The 9215-nt window shown below is 33.7% G+C and overlaps 3 non-coding genes across 3 annotated transcripts; 1 reads left to right on the forward strand and 2 right to left on the reverse strand.

The window, feature by feature from the left end:
* Positions 1-742: 742 nt before the first annotated feature.
* Positions 743-814, reverse strand: Trnam-cau. The gene has a single exon. It is a non-coding gene; the product is annotated as a tRNA-Met (tRNA).
* An 835-nt stretch (positions 815-1649) lies between these two features.
* Positions 1650-1755, reverse strand: LOC111640680. Its single transcript, XR_002759303.1, has one exon. It is a non-coding gene; the product is annotated as a U6 spliceosomal RNA (small nuclear RNA).
* A 3056-nt stretch (positions 1756-4811) lies between these two features.
* Positions 4812-4883, forward strand: Trnam-cau. Its single transcript has one exon. It is a non-coding gene; the product is annotated as a tRNA-Met (tRNA).
* Positions 4884-9215: the final 4332 nt, after the last annotated feature.

Genomic DNA, 9215 nt, shown 5'->3' on the forward strand with positions numbered 1-9215 from the left:
CAAGGAGTGTATCCAGTATGCGTAATAAATAAATAAATAAATAAAATAATTTTGAACTAATCGAAAAAATTTCGTGATATTTCTCAAATACTGTAATTAGGTTCGAGTATTTTAAATCTGTGATAACTAACAAGCATGACCGAGCAAAAAGTAATTAGACCAAATATTAAAATTTATATCTGAATAAATTTTTTATACTTACTCTTTCTACAACCCTGCGGCCAAGTTCGCCTGCCATTAACCAGCAAAATCCAATTTTTTTTACATGTCACGTTCACTACACTCTGCAATAATTTTAGTTTCATAACGAACAAACGAAATAAGAACGGCCGATCAGAAAACGTCGTGTTATCCTTGGTAAGAATTGTCTGTATTTTAATATGAAATAACAGTATCCACTCACTACAGCGTTTTTGGAGTGAAATCCGTGAAACTACAAACTTACAAGAAGAAAAACAATAAAACATTATTCCGTTAGTTTCAAACTTAAGAACAGCAAAAACATCCAGTTTCCACTGCGGTAGGAAATTCAAATGCTCAAAACGACGAACGATGGAGAAAGTAGCAAAATGAAACCTTTAGCAGAGAGTGGTTTCGATCCACCGACCTCTGGGTTATGGGCCCAGCACGCTCCCACTGCGNCAAACTTTCAAGAACAGCAAAAACATCCAGTTTCCACTGCGGTAGGAAATTCAAATGCTCAAAACAACGAACGATGGAGAAAGTAGCAAAATGAAACCTTTAGCAGAGAGTGGTTTCGATCCACCGACCTCTGGGTTATGGGCCCAGCACGCTCCCACTGCGCCACTCTGCTTCTGCCAGAAGAATTAAACTGTCGACTTTTCATACTTTTTACTTAAATTAGAGTGAAATTAATTCTCTGCCATTAATATAAATAATATCCGATGATGAATACTCCGCAGTTTTACACAATGAAATGACTGGATCTAACAGCAACTCCAACTAGCATAACTCTGTTTNTACTTAAATTAGAGTGAAATTAATTCTCTGCCATTAATATAAATAATATCCGATGATGAATACTCCGCAGTTTTACACAATGAAATGACTGGATCTAACAGCAACTCCAACTAGCATAACTCTGTTTCTAATTTCAACTTTTAAACATCGATGAAAAACATGTCGTGTAGGCCTACCATAACTAGTTTCTTCCTTGTCACTCCAACTGAAGCATTTATTTTACTATGAATGTTTGTTTTTATCTAAGAAGGATTTATGAAAAATTCAAGTATAACTGTAAATAGAAATGATTTCAATCCTTTGATTTTTCGCCATTTATTTAATTAAACAAAATGTTAAAAACTTTTTAAATTTTCAAAATAAACACGCAAGGAATCTTTGAATATGACCTTCGCTCGAAATTATATCTGTAATGTTGCAAAAGTCAATTTGTAAAATTTCGATTTTTTTTTTAGTTTCAATACTTCATTTCGTATTTCCTGGGAATGGCTTAAATTTATTCAGAGAAATATTTCGAAAATTACCTTTAAAATCACATACTTATTTCGATAAGAAGAAAGCGTTGACAAGTTTTCAGAAAATGGAAAACGTGTGTTTTTAGATATACCGCTCGTCTGGTAAGAGAGGTTCATTTCGTCGCGGAAACGATTCGAATACATTAGATGTAAAAAAATATGGAACGCTTCACGATTTTGCGTGTCATCCTTGCGCAGGGGCCATGCTAATCTTCTCTGTATCGTTCCAATTTTAGAATATGTACGACCGAAGTTGTACACTTAGTACTAACGGGTCGGCCCTATATATACCAACAACTTCAACGCACGCGTTTTACGGGTGTGTTTACGTTTTTCGCCAGTTAGCAGTCAATCGCAACCTTGCAGATCTAACTATAGTGGCTCATTTTAAATTAGAACGATTGATCTTCGAGATTTCTTGAAATTCTCGCGTATAAGTTATTGGCCGATGATCAATGGTTGCACACTTTACATCCTGCGATAGCTGCAACGTCCGACCTGAGTGTTAAACCTGCCAGTATCAGTTAGATTTTCGGCCTGCCTGCATTAAGAATACTTTAATTTGACCTTAATAATTATTTCATGCACTACACCCCCGTTCTAAGGAATCACGAGCTACAATCATCAGAATTGGAATGCTGTTAAAATTTTATACTACGCTCTCGGCAATTGTACTTGATATTTTTAATATCATTTCACGGCACTGTCAGATTGTAGTAAACGATAGTAAAGCACAAATTTCAAAATTTGTATACGTGGTATTTTAGTTTCACGCTGACGGGTTATTTCGCGCAACTGCCATGTTCTGTTTTACAGCAGCGGGTGCTTAATTCCATCAAGCTGCAAAGGCAACACTTTCTTTTTTACTTAATTGCTTTACTACGAATTTATACTTTTTATACTTCATTCACCTTTATATTGAATGCACATTCGACACGCACGTAACGACTGATCTGTTTACTGCAATAGAACACTAATAATATCACCGAATTGTGTTTAAGGTATTTTATTAATTTTAATTGCAGTAAGTAACACTTGCTTGACTTACTTGAAAGTGTCCAATGTTCGCTGTAACATGATCGTTTCTGACTTGTGAATTTTTAATGAGTTTTTTATATCGAAATTTTACTTTTTGTGAAATACGCATTTTCGTGTATCCGTAAACTTAAATGTCAGAATGTGAAACAAAATCTTCGATCAGCATATCGGTGTTGGTTTCATTCGTCTGGAAAAGCAAAAATATCCAGTTTCTACTGCGTTAGGTAAACTGATTGATATGCTCGAAACGATGAACGATGTTCGATGGAGAAAGTAGCAAAACGAATCTGTTAGCAGAGAGTGGTTTCGATCCATTGACCTCTGGGTTATGGGCCCAGCACGCTCCCACTGCGCCACTCTGCTTCTGCCAAACGAATTAAACTGTCGGCTTTTCATACTTTCTACTTAAATTAGAGTGAAATTAATTCTCTGCCACTAATATAAATAATATGCTATCCGATGATGAATATCTACGCAATTTTACACGATGAAATGACTGGAATAACAGCACTCCAACAAGCATAGTTGGTGTTTCTAATTTCAACTTTTAAACTTCCACGAAACATAACTAGTTTCTTCCTCAACATTCCGTTTAACTGAAGCATTTATTTTACTATGAATGTTTTTTAACTAAGGAAAATTTATAAAAAATTCAAGTATAACTGTAAATACAAATGATTTGAATTCATTAATTTTTCGCCATTTACTTAATAAACAGAATGCTAAAAGCTTTTTAAAATTTTCAAAATAAACACGCAAGGAATTTTTAATATGACCTTTTCGTTAAACAATTTTGTTCACCCTGTTTGAAGATTAATCAGTCCTGTGCTTTTTTTTGCTGAAAATACTGAAATTTTGCACTGAGATTTGTATATTGGAGAGTTTGATGCTATTAAATTTTGGTGTTTAAAGGTCAAGGGGTGGGGAGATAAACGGGATCGTGTGTTTCTCCACTAGAGTCTGACTCAATAACGATTTTACTCGCTATCAGCAGTTATAAGTTTCTATAAAACTCATCTATAACCCGAAAATTAAGCTTTATGCCATTTTATAATAATTAATAATTTAGAAAAATTTTTAATTAAAAAATCTCATAATAGATGACGCCATGCATAATTTATTTATTATTTTTCCTCGTTGATGATATTATTAGTGATATCAATGATAACACTATAATAATAGTAGTATGATTAACAATATAAAACTTAGTTTTTCAATATAATCTCATAACAGCCAGTAAAAGTTACGAAACTCGTTGCTAGATGTTCGTTTTTACTTTCCTACCCTTACTGGTAGGAAAGTAATCGGGGTTATTAGGGAGGCTATTGAGTAATCGCTTATCATCCGAAGAGCCGGCCGAAGCTTTTTTGTTTAACCATACAAAATTACTCGCGAAAAGCCAGGGAAATGCCTTCCGGGTGGTCTTTTAAGGGTAACTAGCCCCCACTTAAGTGTTAGACAGTAGTAGAAAACCCGGAATACTCTACGTGGTCAGCCTGATCCGGCGAAACGTGAACCCACGATCGAAATCCCAGTGTTCAAGAAACCGAACTGGTTGGCCGATGGATTTTTTAGTTAACAAACTCTTAAAAATCCAGCAACAAGTCGCTGAAATTTTTAAGGCTACATGTTGTGGCGCTATCCATTACGATACAGTAGTTTATCTTAAAATAACATTTTATATTTTTAATTGCTATAAAATGGCAAAAAGCTTAATTTTGAGGTTATAGATGAGTTTTATGGAAACTTGTAACCGCTAATAGCGAGTAAAATTGTTATTAAGTCCTACCCTATTGGAGATATGACACACGATCCCTCTTATCTCCTTATTCCCTCGACTTTTAACCACCAGAGTTTAATAGCATCAATCCCTCTAATGCATAAACTTGAATACAAAATTTTAGAAATTTTTAATACATCTAACAGATCTAAGTAATTAACATCTAACAGATTTAGTAAAAAGCAGGAATAAAATACTAGCACATTTAGTAAAACGTTTTTGAATATTAAATAGCCTTTGTGATGTGACTTTCACTTTTCCGGCTGTTATGTAATACATAGCAATGGAAAGTACAGTGCGGGAATCGTGTCACATTTGATTAAAACATTTTGTACCAGTAAATCTGTACGTTTTGTGAGTCCTTGAACCAAAAAATCAATAAAAGGCAAAAAAGTTCAGTGGCTATGTATATACGTGTGTGTGTGTGTGTGTGTTTGTGTCTGTTGGGTATAAAGGGCGTTGATGATATTAAACTTTGATAGCGACGAACTACACGTAGCAGAGTGGCGCAGTGGGAGCGTGCTGGGCCCATAACCCAGAGGTCGGTGGATCGAAACCACTCTCTGCTAATCGTTTCGTTTTGTTACTTTCTCTATCGAACATCGTTTATCGNGGGTATCGCCAAGGTTTTTGGCAAAATTTGATGTAATATCGCTGCTCACGCTGTTCAGTCATTTTCCAGCTTAGTGGAATCCGACGAGAGCGCACTACATGACCTCACTCATAGGCCGATTGCCAACGACTGACGCTTCCTGCAGGCGGGAGAAAATTCAGGGCTGTGCATGACTGTCCCCTCCACAACTCCACCGAAGGAGGCCTCTCGCGCATCATTGGTTTACGCGAAAAAAATAAAGGTCCGATACTTTTTGAACAGACCTTGTATGTTTTTATTTAATGATATAAATTTAAAAAATATATTTTTTTAACCATCAAAATTTTATAGCATCAATGCTCCTCACATACAAGTTATCATGCGAAATTTTGTTCTTAAACATTACTCCATCATGAGATATTAAACGAAAGAGCGTGAAAACAGGTATTGCAATCATCTCAAACTTCCGATTTTCAAACTTTAAGCCAACACATACGCATGTATACGTATCCATGGAATGTTTACTTTTTTAATTTTTGGATCAGGAGGACTCAAACGCGTAGATTTACAAAGAACGCGAAGACACGAATTTGACATGATTTCAATACTTTCCATTCTTATGTAAACATAACGGCCGGGAAACTAAAACTACATTTCAACAACACATTTTTACTATCCTGCCTCTGTTGTATATATTGATATAAGAGAACGAAAGTATGGCGATCGGTCAAAATATGACTCCAAAAAGTTTTACATTTGTAAGTAATTGTCAAATCATTAGAATCGATTTGATTTAAAATTAAATAATTATCACAAGATCTTAGTAAATTAACTAAATTTAGTTATTTACAAAAATTTATACTATTCAAAAATTAAATGATGATTTAAAGTATAAAATAAATATACAAATTTTTTATTATCATTAACAATTTTGTATAAATTTACATTATTTAATTTACATAAAATTTGTTAGCATATTTTCGAGTATACAAATAATATTCTCTGCTGCTACACTTGATAGTCGCTAATCAAAAGTGATTGTTTCTTAATAAGCGAAAAATATAGTACAGTATTCTATAGTGTTATTAATCTATTATTTACAATTTAATACGATTACACTTAATTTTAGTTTATGTCAACGCTAAGAAGTGCTTTTTGTGAGTACAATAAACGAGTTAATAAAAACGGATGACACTGATTAAAATGAACATTTATAGATTAATAGCGTGATTATAGCAGTAAAGTATATAATAAAAGTGCAGTATTAAGATTATATAAATAATTAAAAACTTATGTATTCGTCCTGTGTTTTACTGTTAGTATTGATTGAGACTGGTAACGCGCGATAAATTAGATTTAATGAAAATTTCGTGATTCTTCATAATATTACATTTTTTTTCTCATTTATTTTGCTGTGATTTTCAGTTCAACAGCTATACAACAAGTATAATTATAGAAAATGTTCAGAACGCGTATTTTAGGTTAATGTATACCTAGGTAACTAAAATGGCGGCGCTTCGGTTAGTTTAGGTTAGGTTAGATTAACTATATTTTTAGTAGACGTTTCTTTTTTTCTTTTATTTTGTTCAAGAATCTATCCTTGAATCTATAACTAGTGACGTTAAACACTCGGCGGCTCCCCTCCGGGAGGAATTAGTCGGGAGCATGAACAGTCGGAAGCGCCGCCATTTTAAATTAATTAGTCACCTAGGTATGCATTAACCGTATTTTTATATACAGTAGACCCCCTATAACGCGGGTTCATATAATGTGGATTCGTATATCGCGGCGAAAAAATTGCGGCCGTATTCGTATAAAGACGCTAAAAGAGACTCGTAAAATGCGGTAAAACGTCATCGCCGACTCGTGTCGCGACAGGATTGGTCGAATCTGGACCAATAGTGGAAGAGCAGCCGAACTACTTACACGCTACGGAGAGTTTAGGCGGGTAAGTTGAGTTTACTATCGTCTGTACAGTATATAAATTAGGTACTGTAAGTCTAATACAGTACTGTAATTTTATACATTTCTTGTGAAAAAAACATTTCTTATTCAACGGCCATAAAAATTATTTCTATTAATGATGTCTCCAAAGTTCAACGAATTTTTCGCAGAAAAATAACTTATCAGAAAACATTTGGTGCGTTGCTCTGCGACGAAAACAAGCTTAAGCAATGGCGTGGTCGAACGGTGCACACTTGGTAAGTAATCCTACAATTTTTTGTTTATAGCATAGTTTATACAGATTATTCCCAAAAAATTATACGTGTTTTGGAAATGTTGAGTCAAATTAATCTAGAATCGATTAATTTTATGGAAGAAAATCTTTCAAACAGCCGTAGTCTGTAAACTGCACACGTGCCGGGCTGTGATTGGCTATTGTATTTAAGGATTCCTACAACGATTTCCTACAATTTAAGGAAATTCTTATAAAGTGGAACGTATCTACCACGTTGTAGGGGGGTCTACTGTAATTAAAAATATAAGTTTTTATAACATAATCTGATAACAGATGGCACCACATACAATTTTATTTTTCTTGCTTAGTGATGTAAAATTTTTTTAAATAAAACCTCATAACAGCCCGGAAAATTGTGCAACTCTTGTTGCTAAATTTTTAATAATACAACGTAAACTTTTACATAGCATCATATTGTTTGAACTTTGAAGATAAACTTCCGAATTATTTCATACATGACGATAATTATAATTACTATGTAATCATGATCTTCATTATCCTCAGCATAAGACTTGTCTTCGTTTTCTTAGTTGAAAAATATCTCCACATACTCGACCGATGATGGATTGGATGTGATCAATGCGAGTTGCTCGAACTTACAGTCGTGACATGTGAAAATTCAATTATTGAATAAGATAAAATTCCCAATTCCTTGTTAAAGCACATGCATAAATCGGTTGTTAATTTAATAGATTTTTTTATGCAATTTCTTCAACAATAATTACGAAACTTGATGACCGGAACAGGAAAAGAGAGAAATTAACTTTGTTCAATAATGGATGTAAGCTCTTAGCAGCGTTTATTGAAATTTCGTGGCCATTCAACGGAATATTTCTTACTTAAGAATGCTAGAAAGATTAGTGTTTATCAGAAAATTGGATCATAAGAATGCTATAAGTGAACGTCACACTGATAATAGCCACAACTAGATTACTATCCACATAAAATATGTCCCATGCCGTGAATCTTGGTAAATCTTGCATGGATTTCATAGAGAACCGATATGCCATTGTTTGAACAGACTTATCTCTGCAATCAACAGATACTTTATAAATGACGTTAATCACTTTTATAGCCGATTTAGTTACGTTTGAAGAGGAGAAACAGATGTCGAAAAACAAATAAAGTTGAAAACAAGGGAAGCAAACGAACACTACCGCATCTAAAACATTGGGAGTTGATTGATTAATAAAGACTCCAACGTGAAAAATAACATTTCCACTAACCAGAATCGACCAGACAAACAGTACGGGTGAATAAATATGGTTTATCTCGTCTATGACCTCTACGAGTTGTTTATATTTTAGCGAAGTCGCGACAATAGACTTTGTTGTATCGAATCCTTTAAGCATAAATCCGTGTAAGTGATTAAGAGAATTTTCTAATTGTTTGCATATCGAAGAGAAGAAAAGAAGCAAGAAATTGAATGGAATTAATTGAAATATTGTAAAACAAAGAATCGGGAGAAAATGTAATAAAATTGCTTGTTGTAAAGAAATGTTGGCTAAGGATGATATTTGACTAGGCAAGCTTGAGTTAGCTTCAATCACTCGAAAGAAAACTACTGTGTCGAAAATTATGCAAAATATCCATATCAAACAGCATTTGAACATTAGGAATTTATGAATATTTTCGGATTCCTCTGTACATTGTAAAATATCTTTAATGCTTTTAATTTTGGATACGATAAGCTTTTTAGTCACGTGAAAATAGTACAAAGAAAAGAGGTACATGATCAGAGAAAATAAAAAGTAAAGAAATATAAACCATTTGATCGTAGATACTTGCTTCGAATTTTCTACAATGCCGTTGTAAAAATAGAAAATTGGATATATTTTAGCCAAAATTAGCATTAAAATAGCGTACATAGAAATTTTTTTTTCCAAACCCAAACCTAAACATTTCATACAGATTATTAATGGTTTCCATCTGATGCTGAAGATTCTTTGCCCATCTCTTCGTCGGCTAGTTGCAGTAAATATACTACAGAAAATCATGCTTTATCAATGTGAATTTCAGATATATGGCTGTTCAATGCATTGAGTATTCTTCCACTTTCGTTTCTTCTGG

The sequence above is a fragment of the Centruroides sculpturatus genome, unplaced genomic scaffold (genome assembly GCF_000671375.1).
Source record: "Centruroides sculpturatus isolate CEXI.00-Female unplaced genomic scaffold, Cexi_2.0 scaffold960, whole genome shotgun sequence".
Classification (NCBI taxonomy): Eukaryota; Metazoa; Arthropoda; class Arachnida; order Scorpiones; family Buthidae; genus Centruroides; species Centruroides sculpturatus.